The sequence below is a fragment of the Melospiza melodia genome, chromosome 2 (genome assembly GCF_035770615.1).
Source record: "Melospiza melodia melodia isolate bMelMel2 chromosome 2, bMelMel2.pri, whole genome shotgun sequence".
Classification (NCBI taxonomy): Eukaryota; Metazoa; Chordata; class Aves; order Passeriformes; family Passerellidae; genus Melospiza; species Melospiza melodia.
This window is the reverse complement of record NC_086195.1, coordinates 57,519,397-57,537,419: the sequence shown is the minus strand read 5'-3', so window position 1 is coordinate 57,537,419 and position 18,023 is coordinate 57,519,397. Positions and strand designations below refer to the sequence as shown.

At 41.2% G+C, this 18,023-nt stretch overlaps 1 long non-coding RNA gene across 1 annotated transcript in view; it reads right to left on the bottom strand.

The window, feature by feature from the left end:
* LOC134414129 (uncharacterized) overlaps window positions 1-18,023 on the bottom strand; it is a 154,339-nt gene that overhangs the window by 29,914 nt on the left and 106,402 nt on the right. The window contains exon 4 of the long non-coding RNA XR_010026668.1: window positions 12,037-12,178. This is a non-coding gene — a long non-coding RNA (uncharacterized LOC134414129). The remainder of the gene's footprint in view (window positions 1-12,036; window positions 12,179-18,023) is intronic.

The following is an 18,023-nucleotide window of genomic DNA, read 5'->3' as shown; positions in this document are numbered from 1 at the left end:
GCCAAAAAGCACTGAAGCACCACTTTAGATTTTCACCTTTTAGTTTCAGACTTAATACTTAACTTTCGTTTCAGAGTTAATACTTAACTTCTGAGGGAATTACTATTTTCCCTGAGCCTCAGTGTCAAAAAACCTCTATGTTTATGTGTGGTAGTCTTCTATTAAAAAAAAAAATTGGGGAAAAAAAGCTTGAAAACTATGACTGCTTCAACATGTTGAACATTTATCAGAGCTGAAGGGTGTGTATTGACATGTCCTGACTACACACTGCTTTAACTGAGATCCCTCAACCCCTATGAAGTGGCACAACTGTATAAAACCAGTTTAAGCTTTTAGAGCAGTTTAAGATAACTAAACCTCTTAAAAGTCATTAGTACTAAAAGTTAAGCAAAATTAAAAAGGTATCAGAGGTTCTGTATTACAGCCACTTTAGCACTGCAACTTTCTCAAACACAAACATTTCCAGTTTAATGACTCCATTGCAAATTTTTTAAAGGTATGCACAAGAGTGAGGATCCCTGTTTTTATCCCTGTTTTTATCTTTTGTGGATGATCAATCCTAATGTAGCCCACCACAAAAGTCATATTTGAAGCTGTTGGGGCTATCCATCTTTTAATATTTATCCCAAGAGCAAACTTGACCTGCAAATATGAAATACTGTTTTACTGGTTTTGTTGGTATACTTGTGAAAAGGTTTGATGTTTACTATTTTTTGACATCACTTGTGTCTGCATTTGCCAAAACTTTTCATATAAGTGTGTTAGGTCGCAAATTGAAGGGGATGTGTGATTGTATGAGGCGGCTTGAGGTTGATATGACCACATAACTGATTGGTGGCAAATACTCAGTCATTCCCAGTTTGTTCCTAGAACTCAGAGTTCTAGAAGGAAACACTCTGAAATACTTTTAAATAAGTGAAGTTTTTCCAAGGATCTTATGCTGGTATTTATTCAGCAGTAATGCCATCTTGCCTTACTGAACAAATTAACTGAGCTGCACAGGAAAAGTTACCATCGCTGCTCTGAGAGAGGAGGCAGGTGTCAGTTCAGAAGGATGGGAGGAAGAAACAGGAGAATGGGAGCCAGACGTGCTGAGACCCTGTCCTCATTCACGAGGTGCCAGGGAAGGAATCTGGCCCTTTCTGCAGCAGCAAAACTCCAGCAGTCCCCTGAGTTTTTGTGCTGGCCAAGCAGCCCTGTGGCAGTCAGCCCCAGCACTGTGCTGCCCCAGGCAGCGCTGTGCTCTCCGTGCTTGCAGTAGACCTGTCCCCAGCTGCTCCAGGCTTGTGGCAGAATCACAGACCTGCTCCTACATCTTCTGTCAGAAGAAGACAAATGTAACTAAAGGAGCCTATGCATCTCAAAAAATGCATTTTTGCCTTTTCTTTTTTGACACTTTATTATTATGATGAGAGGTTTAATATCTTGCCATAATGCTTGCTTTTTGCCACATATATGCTCTTTATTAACTGTGTAGTAATATTTTCATTAACATAGGCCAGAGGGAGAGGGGATGAGAGGAAGAAGCTTGACATAAAGGAAATGATAATACTTTGAAGCTTAATCAGGAAAAGTCATAAGTCCCAGGGGAGACAGTTTAATGAGTGGACTCCAGAGGTGGATGTGGCTTTCCAGCTGGTCACATTGACATCATAATTTCTGAATTGTTTCTCTATACTCTCCACACCACTGTCATGCCATAAATGGGAGTTGAATATGGTTGCAATGGCAGATCTGGCTTATGAAGGGATGCAGTGTTAATGGTGGAGTGTGAAGTACATTTCACAATGCTTTTGAGGTATTAAAAGGAAACTAAACAGGGGCAGCATCAAAATTTCACCTTAGTCCTCACAAGGATTATCTGATATAGCAGGAACATCAACTCCTCATCAGCCCTTTCCCACCCGAGATTACAGAGAAACTACTCCTGGTGAAAAAGACCACTGACTTTCTCTAAGAGAAAAATAGAATAAATTATGTGCTGAACATGAACAATACAGTTTTACTTATGGACCTGGAGAGGAAAATCCTCTGCCTGTGGCTGACCTTCTCTCTAGTGCCTGTCCTCTTTGCCTGAGGCCAGGCAGGTGCTGTGTCACTGCTGTGACACCTCAGGCTGGTTTCCTCATGAAAGGCTGGCACATTTTTTGCAGAATTTAGTTCACAAACTCTAAGTTCCTTCTAACCAGGGAGAGCTGAAGTGTTTCAGTCCTGCACTTTTTCAAATTTCCAGAAATACCATGGTAATGACAAAGGTTCTTATAAGAAGCAGAGCAGCTTTGCACTGACCTCCAAACAAGGCGAAGGAGCGAATGCACCAAAATGCTTCAATTTACAGTAAGATTACTGATGTGGGAAGTGCACACGTTTTGCATCGTCTTGTTCTCAGAAATGGATGATAGTGAAGCTGGTTTTTTTTAAACTAGGGAAAAGAGGCCTGAGGTACACGCCCAGCATGGAAAATTTCAGTCTGAATGATCAAGTCTAGTGAAGTTACAAGCAACTTCAGGGGGAAAAAAACAAAACAAAAAAAAGAACTCTTGAAATGGAAATGATTGTGCAACCCTAACTGTGGGTGAAGGTAGCTATTGCTGCCTAAGGTGAGTACATTTGAGAGGCTGCCTTCTCAAATAAAAATAGGGCATTGTTTGGCATTACATTCTTGAATAGCTTTAGCAAACCCATAAGGCTGAAGACTAGGAGAAACAAGGTAGATAAAAAGCAAAACAAAACAAAGGCCTACAGTAACTTGAGAGAATATTCGCATTTTCCATACAAACTGACAGGATGTTACAGTTTCTGGAGCATGGCAGGGCTATATATTCCTGGTTTTAGCAGAAAGGTTATAAAAATTCAGTGACTGAGTTTCTAGGTCATAATGCAAGCTGTCATGTATTTTTCTTTCTGCCTTTCAAAGTGTGATGACTTCTCTGTTTCATTTAAGTTCTGGAGAACTCCTTTTAACTTTTCAGGCATGCTCCTCATCTGGGTTAAGTAAGTGCAATAGCACTCAGGAGAGGTCAGGATCTAGCCTATTTAGCCTCCTCTTCACTGATAGCTTACAAATAAAATTTGGAGTTTAAGATACTTTGTATGCACTGTCTATCATTCTCCATCCAAGTTGCCATTATTGGATAATTAAACAGGACAGGAGATTAAAATGTACTTGAATTAAAAGGTTTGGACTCGTCACTACATGACAAGTCATTTGTCATTAAATGACTCAACTACCATTGATCAAGGTTGCAATTTTATTATACTTTTCCCTAAGAACAAAAGAGATGGATAATTTGTCACTGCTATTTGTATTGCACTTAAAATGTTTAATTTTTTTCAGTAGCTATATACATATGTGATGGCTCTTTGTCTTTATTTTCTGTCTCACTCCCTTCAAAAAGCATGTAATCCTCTTCAAGCCACTTGTTCTAATAGAAATCTTAACCTGCTGCAATGAATTAAGCAACATTTTACCTTCTGACAAAGTAAAAAAACATTTATGTGTCTCCTTAGACCACATCCACTTCTGGAAGATGGATGTTAATAAAGGTTTGAACTTGTTAATCTTACTTCAGCAAACTTCTGTTCATCCTACCTAGCTGCAAGTTCAGGGCAGCTGCAAATGAAGTGAAGGTCTGTGTCAAGTCAGGAGACAAAATTGCTGACTGTGGTGTGGGCTGTGCTTCTGTGAGGGTTGATTAACCCAGCCCTGGAGACTGTGCATCAAAGCAATGCAAAGTCCTCTGCGGATCAAGAAAGGTGGCAGTCAGGGAAGAGCTGGTCCCAGGTTGCACCACCACCAAGATTAACCTACTAGAGATCTGACAGGGTGGAACAAATCCTCTTTGCTCTGTGCCTGCCCAGGGAAGCATTCATTTCCTGTGTAATGTTTTTCTGTACCTGTGTGTTGGTCTGGAAGACCTTCCACCTAGAGTAGAGAAACAACAACACTGGAAAGAAGGTGTTGTGCCAGGATTTTGCTTGCATGGTGTGGGTGTCCCCAGCAATAAGCTGCAGTGACTCTGATAAGACAGTGATGCCACCTCGAAAAGGCACAGGCTGGGAAAACCATGGAATTCTCAGGGAAATCTGTATATATGGTGGATACTGATGAAAGTTTGGCTTGTCAACTCCTAAACCAAAGCAACATATCTGCATTTCAGTAGACTGCCCATGCTTAGACCTGATGCATTCCTAGATCTGTGTACAAGAAGCCTTTTCAGTCGCATTGTATTTTCTTGCCCCCACGATTGTAAGGTTTAGTAGCCTCTGAGGACTTCTGCAAAGATGCAAAATACCTGGCAGATACAGCTCTCCCATGCCTTGCTTTTCTTTAAGAAACCTGGGGCAGCTAGGATGCTTGCACAAGACACTCAGGGCCACCTGAGCACTGCCCCCATTTGCTCTGGGACTGAATCCTTGGATATCCCTGCTTCACCAGTAGCACACGGTCATCAGCAGGCTGTGAGGCATCGCTGCCTGTGCCCAGACTCACTGCCACCCTCTGCCCAGCCACAGTACAGCCAAGGCACTGTGCATTCAACACAGCCCATCTGCATGTCAAGTAATCTAAATTTACCCCTGGATTTTTGACCATCCTTCCCAAGACTCTCCTTGCTGTACTGCTCACCAGCTTGCCTACGGCTCTTGAAAACACACACATTCTTTATTCTTTGTGAAAATAAACAAGTTTTGCACTTTGATATGTTAATCCTGAAAGAAAAAAGAAGGTACTGGAGCAAGCCACCTGAAGAAATGTAAGCCACAGCCTGTCAGTGAGTATTTAGGTGCCTGTATTCCTTCTTGGATTTGGCCATTTGCCTGACAGCACTCACCATCAGACTTAGCTTTTTTACCATTTCCTACAAGTCACAGTGAAAGCAAACTCCCACAGACTTCCACAGGGTTCTGCCAGCATAAGGCCATCTTTTATCAAAGCAATCCTCCAGCAATGGTAAGAAGAGAATTGGTCGAAAGCCTAGGCTGGGGATGTTCTTCCTTGAATAATTAAATAACTGGCAATGGCATTCTTGATGGTGTTATTAAAACCCCATGACTCAGATATGGCTGTGAAAATGTTAAGGACCTGATTTATTTTACTGATAGAAGAGTTAATTTGTGTGCTTGGGATTTTGTCTTTGCAGGGTCAGAACAATTCAAACTCTTTATCTTCACTACTTGCCTCTAGCTAGGTTCACTTTTTGATCTTCACAGGAGTGGAAAGTTTTAAATTAACACATAATACACTGAATTTGAGAAGAAAATCATGCTGCCTGTTCTTTATTTTCAGAATCTTGTAGCTAAACTACAATGATGTTTTGACCTTTTATTTAGGATAGTTCTGTAAACAAATGGGGTGAGCACAGCCATGATCCTTGCAAATAGATGCTTTAATATATTTTGTGCCTCAATGTGACATTGTGGGGTGCTCACAATCTTGCCAAAAACTCAATTACCTGAGTCAGCACTCATTTGCAAATACAGAGCCTGAGACCTGGTCCTTAAGGGCTCTCTTTGTTTGGTGAGCATGCAATTTATTTTTTTAAACTGACACAAATTTTCCTGTATCAAATAATGCATTTTATTTCAGAAGACGTACTAGGTCAATGGTTTGGACTGATGAAGATTAAAATAGTAACATGTTCTAACTAAAATAATTCAGAGCTGGAAAAGCCTGGTATGGAGGAAAAAACCACCAATCAAACGCCATGCATACCTAGAAAAAGTGCTATTATACCCCAGCTCCAACAACTTAACTCCCTTTTCCCTGCAATAGGCAAAATTGTGATTCTTCTCTGCCCCACTGGCAGAAGAAAAAGGTGATTCTGACTGATTTGCAGTATTCAGCATTTGAACAACATTTGAACCTTTCCCAATTCAAATGCCAGAAAAGTGTGGCAATACCATTAAGCCTTATAAATGAGGAGCCAGTGAGAGATTTCAAGGAATATGGGGTGAGTGCTTCCTTCTCTTCCTCCTTTAGTTTCATGCCATTTGTCTGTCTTCTTAAGATCACGCTGCCCTGTCCTTTACTGAATTGCTGCCCTTCCTGGTACTCTCAATCACCTTCTGTGACAAGCCTACACCCATTTGCTGCAGCACCTTGTGTTTAATTTGGCCACTAGTGGTTAACCCAGAAGTGCCATTTCTGGGCCACCTCCACTTGGAACCACAAACACCTCTTCCAAGCCTTGAGAACAACTGGCATTTTGTACACACTCAGTGCCAGATATTTCAGAATAGCTGGGACTCACAGAAGCCTGGCAGAGGTGCTGAAGTCCCCACTGTTGCCTGCACAGACACCTGTGCAACTCCACACAACACGGGTGAAGAGGCCTTGCAAACACACACACCCCTTTCCCAAAGCCACCTACCCACCACTGAAGGCCTGTGTCCCCAGTTCTCTCCCCCTTCATGTGCTCTGTGTACCTTCAAGGAGATCTCAGTTGCTACTAGTTTCTTTGTGCTGGGCCAGTGCTTGTGCACCCTCCCCACCTTCCCCTCCATGAGAACTCCCAGGGCAATCCCCATACCCAAGCAGGACTCAGGATCTTGCCCCTAAGCTCACATTCCATCTTCTCTGCTCCTTTGGAAAGACTGAGGTATGTACACATGAAACTATGGCAAGGGTATCAGCTGCAAGACTTTCTCCTGTCATTTCATGTGTGAGTAAGAGCTTCCAGTCCTCCTGCCACAAAACTGAAATTTGTTGTTGCATGCTGTTAGAGTGTAACTATGATTAAGCCCTGCAATTGCTCCATATCAGAGGTGGGTAAGTGAATGTTTACCAGATACTGGTACTTTGGAGTTCGCTCAATATTATTAGATAGATCGGCATAATAAAACACTTAGGAACCCTTTGATCGAAAGGCTGCACATATATTTCAGATCTAAAATGTCCATGGTACCAGAACATTTGCTTATGTGCACGCTTCCAGATTGCCATGCACAGCAATATTCTTCCTGGATTTCCCTTGAGCTCTGCTAAATCAGGCATTTTAGAGTGCTGTGTCAGCTGGCTTTGCCCTACACATTGCCACAACCCATTCATGAAGAAAAAAACCTATTAATTTTTTGCTTAAATTTAATATTAGAATTTGAATAAAGCAGCATTTCTAGAAACACCGTGTACAGTACAAATCTTCAAGGATTTTTAATGTACTTGCTTCAAGGTGATCATACTTGTTCTCAGAGAGGAACTTCCCTGTAAACTATGCCATTACATTTCACCAGGTATTTTACCTTTGAACTGGGTTGGACCTGCTGTTACTGGAAATAAGTAATTGTACTAACTGGATGGTTAGTTCCCAGAAGAGTAATTTTATAACTAGGGAGAGTACTTCAACTGCAGCCTTTCAAATCTCTGACTATATTATAACTTAACTACTTGGCAGCATTCAGGGGATAAAACCCCCCTGAGTGCTACCTTAGTAAGTTCTTATTAGCAATGCTAATATATGGGCTTCTGGACAAAAGATGATTACAGGTTAAATTATATTGGGATAGCATCATGTGGCTGATTAAAACTGAAACAAACTGCTAATGCTGTAAAGAATGCATCTATTTATAGGCTTGAATCCACTTCTAAAACAAGAAGAGAAAAATTTTGAAAGTTTTCTCATTTTATGTACTACTGTGTACAAGTAAAACACATGGTTTTTGTTGGGCATTTTTCCAAAGGAAAAGGAAATCAAAAGAGGCAAAACCAGGTGAAATACATCTTCCTTTAAACCCAGCCATTATTATTAAAGGTTCAGGGCTTTGTTTGGAATTGCAGTGCTAGTCTGGTAAATGGTTATGTAAAATTACCACTAAATCAACAACACTGCTGCCATGGAATTGGTTCTTAGTACAGTGAAACACAGTAGGGCTTGTTGCTCTGCCATCTCTTCTGCCCTTGCCTGGATATATTCTGCACCATGATGGCAATATAGTGGACTTCTATCCTTAGGCATCGTCTCTGTGGTATTTGCCTTCCAAATTAGCCATGCCATCTGAGGCCCACCAAATTCTATGGGAAAAAGCATTGAGGAAGTAGGATTTGACTTGCAGAGCTTTTAAGGAGGTTTATGTGGAAGGCTTAATGCAGGTCCAATGAAGAGTTTTAGAGAACTGTAGAACTGTCTATTTCTTTTTAAGATTCTTTTCATGGTATATAAACTTCATTGACAGAGTCCAGCATGTCTGTGCTCCCAAAATGATATGCCAGGAATCAATCTGATATGATGTTGTTTTTGGTGCAAGGTGACAGACAAAGGGGAGTACTGGATAATACAGGGAAAAGAGAAGACATGGAGTGCCAGGGTGTGTTGCAGTTTCTGGTCTGCCATTTCTTTCACAACCCAAATCACATCTTCGACCTCAGCCTGCACTGACACAAACAGGCTGGTTTTAAACTGGCTAACAAAGCTACAGAAAAAGGCACAAGTAGCCAAGTCCCTTGTCAGCACCAGAGCAAGCACCAGGCTGATGGAATTGTGCTGCTGCGTACCCTGCTGCCTCATCCAAAAGTAGTCTAGGTCCAGCTTTATGGGCCACCCTTTTCTCCTTGGGAATAGCCTCACCTTTGTGTTATGAAGCAATTGTCCTTTTTGTGTCTCTGTCTTCCAGTTTCCTATTCATAAACCTTGTCTACTATTACTGCCATGAAGAAAAAATGCTTGAAACAGCTTTCATACCTTGGATGAAAAAAAACTGGCACCCAGCTGACCTGAAATGTGACTGAGTTCAGTCCTTTTGTCCTTTTCTACCTTTCAAGTGGTCATTTTATGTGCCGTCCGACTGTTTTCCCTGCAAAAGAGAAGGCGGAGTGACATTTCCTACCCTTTCACTCTCCAAACTGACAGCAGTTCACCCCTGTGGTGACTCCTTTTTCCCTTAGGCAGATAGGTAATTTACACAGAGTATGTGCTCTGGACAAGTGATGGACAAGTGCCACAGTGGTCAGGGAAAACATCTGAAAACTTAGACACCATTCTGAGCTTCAGAGGACACCCATCTCTCCTCACAACAAAAATAGGCCAGAAATACTGTAAGAATAGACCTCTCTCATGGGGTTTTGGCATATCAGTTCCCATTTGAGGCCAGAGATTTCTGAAAAATTGAGAGAGGTCTCAACTGAGAGGAAGGTTAAAAGAAATCTTGGTACTCATAGGAGAGGAGACATAAAAAGGAGAAGGAGACAAGTGAAAAAAAAAGGATGAAAGGGAAAGGGGAAGGAGAAAAAGGAAAGGACCTTGATGTTTTAAAGAAGGATTTGGATTTAGGTTTATTTTAAAATTATTTTGGTCATTTCCAAGAGCTACCAAGTGTCAGTCATCAGAACAAGCACTTCCCAAGGCCCTAGCTCTCCTCCTCCTCACTATCCTGCATTGCATGCAGTCCCCTACAGAAGGGGAGTGCAAAGGTGTTACACAAACTATGAAATCAGAATGGTGGGGCTTTGTACTTCCTATGTTTTTATGCTGCAGAAACGGATTACATACAGCACAGGGAAATGAAACGAATCTCCTATAGCCTCAGCACAGGAGATAGATCCCTGCTGGGGGATCTGATGGCAAAAAGTGTCAGCACCCAGTGAAACTGGTGGGAGTCTAGGGCATGAAAAATAAAAGAAACGTAGGACTGGCTCTGGAATATTCATTTAGAGCCCTTGACAACAGTGGGAATCCCTTCCTGGGTTCAGCTGTTCCAGACCAGACTGGAAATGCCAGCCAAAAAACAAAGCAAGGAGATGTTACTATTGCCCTTTATTAATTTAGACTTACTGTAATGTAAACAGATATGAAACCTGAGAAAGCAAAATCTCAGAGTGCACCTTGTGCTTTGAAGTTGTTTAAAAATTACCAGTCCTTTATAAGTACAATAGGCAGGAATTAGGGAGGGGAAAAAAACCCCCTGAAGATATTTCCTGGTTCCTGGAAGAAACACGACTTACTCAACTTGGACCAGGTCCAGATGCACGCTGTCCCCTCCACATGAGGCTTTGCTTTTGGTAATGCTTTGTATCCATGTTTGCCATTTGGACTGGCAGCACCCTGAACAGCAGCAGCAGGCACAAAGAAAAGGTTGTATGGTGCAGATGATGGCAAGCCAGGCTTGGCTAGGGGGCTGCAGACAGTCTTGAGCACTGCATGTGAGCGACAAAGGAGGAGGAGGACTGACCAAGATGGCTTGGTGGCTTGGCCCTCAACCAGAGATAATAAGACATCCTCTGTTTCTCTGCCGTTTTTCAGCATTTTGATGGAAAAACCCCAGCTTTTACCCAAAATCCATTTGTGGTCAGTCTGCAAAGTCAACTGCTCTTTACAAGAAATTGCTATTCACTTATCAGCATGGTATTTCTGTGAAGTTCCTTTTTGGATATCATTTCCTCATGTTTGTGGTGCTGTAAATCTGGCTGCACACAAGGGCAGAAATATCCAATCAGGCGGTTGCCAGCGTTCTTCCTCCAACACATTACAGGATCTGCTAGGCCAGGTTGCACTAGCAACCACCAAGTTTAGATTCTTGTCTGAGGCATCAGGCAATGCCACCTTCTCAAGAGACAAATTCAGAAATCCATTAATGATTCAGTGCTGGCTAAGAGGGAGAAATATTCCTTTCTCCCTAAATAAATCAAATACTCAGCATCCCAGACCTATTTCCATCAAATTCCAGTTTTACCTCTGCTTTGTTCTTCACACACACTTCCCCACTCACATGATGGCACACCTTTCTAAATATTGGGTGAATTCTGTCTAATGGGAGCCCACACTCTTAAAGAGTCTACCAAATCCCTTGTCCTTGTCATGCCACATGCCACAGGGCACAGCCCATGCCAACCTACAGCCAGAAGCCAGGCATGTTCAGCTGCCCTGGGGAGAAATCAGGTGAGGGAATGGATACTCCTATTGTCTTGCTTACAATTCAAACAGGATTTAAGATGTTGCAGGACCTTCCAAATAAGTGAATGCAGTCATTTTATGAAGGTGATGTTGAGCAGGTCAATTGGACTTGTGAAGAGCACAAAGCTTTGCAGGGAACAGAAATGCTTTGATGGCTTCAATGATGGTATAAGGGACTAGCTAAACCTATTCACACAGATTTTCCAGACAATCACAAGCTCTTAAATGTTTACTGAAACCAGTGCCAGCTGTCGAAGCCCTGTCCTAGTGAAATCAAGGCCTTCAGCCACTGCATCTCAGTTTCTCATTCATGAAAGAAGTGGCAGAACCTGTGCCGCTCATTCCTGGCCCTGGTAAAGGGCAAACACTAAGGGACTGAGGGACTAAAAAGCAGGTCCTGAGACTTGTCCCACCTTTCCTTGGGCTGGTGTGACATGTCTGCCAGCTGGTGCAGCTGGCTCTGACTGCCCTCTAGCGCAGGGATCAAACCTGCTGAATAATTTAAAAGATGGGGTTAGGTATGAATGTGGTTGAATTGTGAGCCAGCTCTTGCTCAAGTGTCACAAGTCTATGGCTGGCAAGGAGACTCCCAAGTTGTGTTCCAGGTGGCACATTGACCATGAATATGAGGCTACCAACATGCTTTATAACACTGCAGAACAACCAGCTGTGTCTGTTTTTGCAAACAGAAATCCTCATGCAAGTCGCAGGTAATTCAGTAAATTATCACCAAATCAGAAACATCACATCATCATTTACATTTTAGAAGTGTCAGAAACAGCTTTTGGGGGTAATGTATCTAAGAGAATGCTTGGCTAGTTCAGTCTCTGTCTCACATGTTGGTGATTGACTACTAAACCAATTCATGAATCTTCTCACCTTACAGGAGGTTTTATAACTTTTCCATAAAAGAAGACAATATAGTTTCAAACTACTGAACTCTATGAAAGCTGGAGAAAAATATCCTTCTGTGCTACAGTGGAATTAATCACTCCATATAATTTTAAATAATCTTGATTTTTCTCTCATTGCTTCAGGCTTTAGACATTGTTAAGACAGAAAGCAGAGCAATCTCATAATTAGATTCAGCAACCACCTGCAATTAGATACAGAAAGATAAAATTACATTACTTGAGAGAAAAGATCTACTTACAGTGGTTCCACATAGACATCTGAACTATTTGTCTTCTTCTGTACACCTGGTGTATTCTGTCTATAATTCTTATCACGAGACAAATGAATTTGAATGAGCTGGGTCAGAATGACCACATTCTTGGAATCCACTTGATAGCTTCCTGTTGAAAAGAAGTATTATGAGGAGATGAAGTTAATAATGGGAATGATTCAGAAGAATGGAAATGGCCTATAAAGCTTTTCATCTTTTAAAAACCTTTGTGCCAGATTAGTTCACTCAAGATCATCCAGGACATGGTATTTTTTTCTCTGAGGGGCCAATATCTGGGCAAAATATGAGAAATTTTATAAATTTGTCCTGTAATCCTTAATAGATAGAAGTTATTTCTAAAGCATGGTGCTAAGGAAGCACCATTAGACAGTCAGTGGTAGTAAGTGCCTTGGCTCTGTGGCTGCAGTCAACTCACATGAGATGTATTAATAGATCCTACGCGCCTCAAGCTCCCCAATACTCACTGATACACCCACATATTTACACAGCCTGCTGTCCATACCCAGATTTGGCTATATCCCTGTGAAGCTTCTCACTCTTTCCACATTTATCTATCCTAAACAAGCTAATAACCTGCAAACATTACCATCTCATACCCATCCCTCTTCCCAGCTCTTCTAATATATGTAAGTGGCATCTACCATGGTCTTACATCACTAAAAGTCAGCCCAAAGTAATGTGGCCAAAAGTAATTTTAATTTCAACAACTTAATTAGATGACTGTACACTGTAAATTAATATCCTTCTCTGGTTCCTCGTGGAGGGTTTTCCAGATAAAACCACATCATTATAATGTGTAGGTATCAATTCAAGAACAGACACCATGGCACAGAATCTTATTAGGGTCAGTGCTGGAAGACACCGTCAGAAATCATTATCACTGCTGCACCTAATCTGTGACCTTTAGAAGATTTTACCTTCAAAGGCACTTTCTAACCAACAATAAACAGACCTGAGCAGCTCCTTCTGGTCACCTGAGTAACTACTTCTTTTGAGAGTAGTATTTGAACCTGTCCTGCTGGTGTATTGTTTGTGAGATCTCCACTAACTACAGTCAAATGATCAGGCTTCAGCAGCAGACCCAGGAGGAGAATCCCACATTCATAAATGTTTCTGGCACTATACAGCCAGATTTTCAAGTTAACAGCAGGAACATCTGCACACAGTGCAAATTCTCAGTAATAAAGATGTGCTGACTGCTTGGTGTGAATTCCCACTGGCTGAATACATAGACACAGGGTGGAGGTGAATGTTTACCACTGGGGCAGCAAACTGATACTGACTGACAGCAGAAAAATAAGAGGATTTCTTTGAACAGCTGTTTCTTAAAATGAATCTCATGACAAACACACAGGTCTGGTTAAATCTTTGTAGAATTAGACAAAATGATTGTCGAATAGCTGCTATTTTCAACCTTAGCTGGCTTATTTCCTCAGTTGCCTTGGGAAGAGTGTCAGTGTGCAAAATTATATATACAGGCATACTTGCTCTTCCTCTCTCTTCCAGAGGTATTCTTAGCAAGCACCTGCTGCAACTGCTCCTGCCATTGAGACACCAGGCTCATTTCAGACTGGGCTTTTCCTCCTTAAAAATGCAGTCATACAACAGCATAAATTCAGCAGCTGTGTAACAATTAATTGTATTTGACAACAGCTGGAGCAGAAAGAGCATCTAAAAGATCAAACCACCAAACATTTCATCTTCCTTAATGTAACAGGTAAATACACTGTAAATGGAGTTGGTGAAGTTGGAGCAGACCAGCTTGCATGCCTGAGAGCACAGTCTTGAGTGCACCACTGATCACAGCTGAGCAAGTCTCTCTTAAGCCCTCCTTCAATGTTTTATTTCCACACTTTCCTACAGGGACACTGCCTAAGAAGTATGCATAAATTTCATGCCAAAATGTCTGTATCTAGCTTCAAATCAGAGTCATGGGATAAACTCACACTGGCCTCAGCAGAGTTTGCACAAGCCTTTCACATATCCTAACCTACTGCTGATAGTTGTTTGTCCCTAAATGACCCAGATGTCCCAGATGATAGCACATGAACAGTGTATCATATTCATCATAGTATGGAGCAATAAGTTGACTGTTCCTAAACTATCTGGAACTAGTAACTAGGAATGCAGAGATAAGCACAGCACACGGTACTTTCTCAAGGGTGTAAGGGAGCTCCACGGATGAATGGGTACTGACCCCTCTCCTTTAGGCCCTGTTGAAAATTCCACAGCCTGTGAACCCCAGCCTGATCCCCTTTACTCTCAGAACCAGATATTGCTCTTCTGAAGTCAGCACAGAGCTATGGAATAGGCCAAGAAGAGGAATAAGTTAATATTATCTATTTTCTCAGTTATATGTTCTTATGCAGCAGTAAATGAAAGCTTGAAGGAACTTAGGTTTAGTGAAAAGAGAGCAAGATGACTGAAACTTATTGTAAGGTCAGAGCACGCACACAGGCTGTTACTCTGGGCAGCAAATGGTAGCTTCTTCCCGAGGTACCCTGCAGTAACATCTGCATGTGTCTAGATACGGGCAAGGAAGTGGTCTTCTATCATTACTGTTTCAGAACAATAGAACTAACAAGACACAACTGCTGTCCAATTGCAATTACTATTGTATAACACTGTGTAAGATAAAAGTTCCCCCCACCCCTGGCCTTCCCTAATATCATATTTAAGATTGAGGTTTTGTGAATCAGATAACCTTAAATTCAGTTTTCAAAGCAATATTGACCCTGCCCACCAGGGATAGTCAGACAGCAGAATGTGCCAGACTATAATTCTAGCAAATAATTTGATGGTGTAATTTTGTCTTGCCTTTCACTTTAGGAATACACACACAAAAGCCAATGGGAACTCAAAAGCAGAACTCAAAGGAGAATTCTCTAATACAACTGTTTGAAAAGCTTGATTTATATCATTGATTAACTCACAGTTATTCTTTACAAGCCCAGTTCAAGTTCTTTCTATCAAATATATCTGCCTTTAGGTATTCAGTATATAATTTCTTCCCCATAACAGCAGGCAGTTCTAGCAGTCTTACAGTTCTAGCAATCTAGCAGTTCTTACTCCTCTGTGTTTTAATCACTTAACCATCACTGGGATCTTTAATATAGAACACTGTGGTTTTAAAGACGTCTCAGTCACATTGTAGGTACAGTGCAAGCATGCTGTAAGGTTGAACAGCACAGTCACGAACCCTCCTCGCTCCTCTGCTGGGCTAGGAAATGTGCTACCAAAATCCGTGCTACTTATTGCCCTGAAACTGTCCTGGAGTTCCACCTCCTCCAATATCTTGTAACTAAAAATGGAGCTCTTGCCTCACGCCAAAGAGGTCGCTAATTAAAATCAGTATTTTTAGACTATAGGTATACTCAGATACACTGCAATTGATACTATAAATATTTTGGGGTTTTATTTTCTTATACAATTAGTCTCTAGAAAAAGGACAGAAATTTCACCTTCACTGTAATGACAGCCCAACTTATGAAAATATATACTGGATATAAAACAGAGGAAAGAATGAATCAAATGGCATTCAATTACTTCAGTAGCTAGCTTTTCAGCTACATTAGTGAGTGATGGCAGAAACAACAAACTGCAAAGCAGCAACTGAGCAGCTGAATTTACTGCATCAGCTCCAACTACATTTTAAAGAAAATTTTATTTTCTCACTTTTTGCCTTCTATTTTTATTTTCCCTCCAAGCAAAGAAAGCATTTGTTGCAATTTCAGCCAAGGCTAGAGAGAAACTTCAGGGAAGAGAAGATGAGAGTGTTTGCAATTTCATCAAGTTCCTAATAGCTCAAGTGAGAAACATATCTATAACACCAGTGCTCTGGGTTTTCTCATAGATGCAGAAATCATGGGAAATTTCCTGTTCCCTCACGGATCTGCACAACACCTGCTCACCACCTCTTCACATGTCCTGATGTTGCGTATCGGATGCGCAAGGTACAGAAGGCACATGTGAGTCATCTTCTGAGTTGGAAAGGAATCTTAAAGGACTACAGAAGGCTACAAAAATGCTAAAATGCTGAAAATCAATGGAAGAGGAAAATCACACTACTTCACCATTTCTAAGACTCACAGCTTAACATGGCAAATGGAAAAATATTTTCTTTGCTGCACTGTCCAATACATTGCTTGCATTGCTGGCTGACACAGCTGTATGATATCCAGATATTTTCTTGATGCTGATGCACTCACTTTCATAAGACTTCTTGCAGAAAAAGGGTACAGCTCTTGAAAGTGTTTTGTAGATGGATGATGGATCACTTGATAGCTAAGAACTGAATACAGGTCTTTGAAACCTTGACTAATGATTAAATTATTGTACCCTCCTTCCCTTTCCATCCACAGGGTGCAGTTATTAAGTATCCACTCTGACTGAGAGTAGCCCAAGTAATGAAGAAGGATTTTGATCTGTGTACTTCTGCTTTTTTGTTGCCCTAAACTCATCAAATATCAAAATAAACTTGAGTAAGAAGGGTTCACTGGGTGGACAATTTTAATGCAAAACATTTGACACTGGAAGTAATTTCCTGCAATGGACCTTGTTTGTAAGCATTACATCCAGTGAGATTTTGTGTGCCCTCCAGGAAGGTTGACCTGCTCTCTAAAGACAAAAGATGCAGTAAAGAGAACCAAAGAAGAAAATAATTTGAAATTCACAATAATCAATTAAGATGCCCTTGATAGCCATTCTAAGCAGCCAGAACTGCATTTTGCTTCACTGTACTTTTGCAGAGAAGATAGGTGCTTTTATAGGGAAGAATGCATAAATATTTCAGATGATAAGCTGCTTACGTTGTAGACTTCAATTTTCCTAGTGTAAACAAGAAAGCTGCTCTCAACCTTTAGCTTTTGTCTGTTATTCAGAAATATGTAAGCCCTGGACAGGAGCACATCTGGTGTCATTACAGGGAAGAAACTGAGGGTTGCTACAGTCAAACACAGCATTTTGCTGTGGGAGAGTTAAGCTGAATTCCTTTTCCTGTATATAGGTTACTGAACTACACAGGTCTTTGTTATTATATATAAAACTAGAATACAATTATCTGCACTCAGACTTATACATAACATTGTTTTTAAGTTACATGGGCTAGAAAAGAGATTTGGATAAATTTAGTAGCCTTACTGTAAACTGGTTACAACTTTGCTAGAGTATTGCAGGTTTAATGGAGACAAAGTTTAGTGACTTTTTAGTGAGTTCATGTAATTGTAGGTCCTGTGAAAGGTAAAGAGACATCCTGGTGAAGCCACACTGAAACTATTTGTCCACCAGACAGGGAAACTGGCAATCGGGCAGCCAAAGCTTCCCTTTCGGAATACCAGCCCCTGTGTCAGCTGAATTATCTATTTGGAGAGCTCTACCCCATCTACTCACTTGATCTTTTCCCCCTCCTCTGCCAGGTCCTTGGCAGACGCTATTTTGGGACACTATTGTTTTGCCAGGGCAGCCACCATCTCTGTGACTTCTATTTGTAGAAGATATCCTGCCCTGCACTCCTAGAAGAGGGCGCAGGTACTGATGAGGAACTCCCTTGCTTTCACTGCTGCCTAGAAAAATGTTTTCTGAATTTTATTTGGAATTAGGCATATGAAATCTTCATAATCTAGGAATATGCTGATACTCATACTCCACTGTCAATTTACACTCCACTAGAGTGGAGCTCAAGCCCAGGTCCACATACGTATGTACAGAAATGTACTGTACACCTCTATATAGTCAGCCCATCTAGCCCCATAAAAGTTGTTTTGGCTCAGAAGATCTGAGAAAATCCAGAATCATTTGTGTTTGCTTGGGAAGCCAGGGGACTCGAGCAAAAATGCTAAGTCTATCTAAGTAACTTTTAACCTGAAATCCACTCCCATGTGAATTACTGAAATTATGATATATATTGTTGCCAATAAAGAATTCCACAGCCATGTCTGCTGAGGAACTAGAAAAAA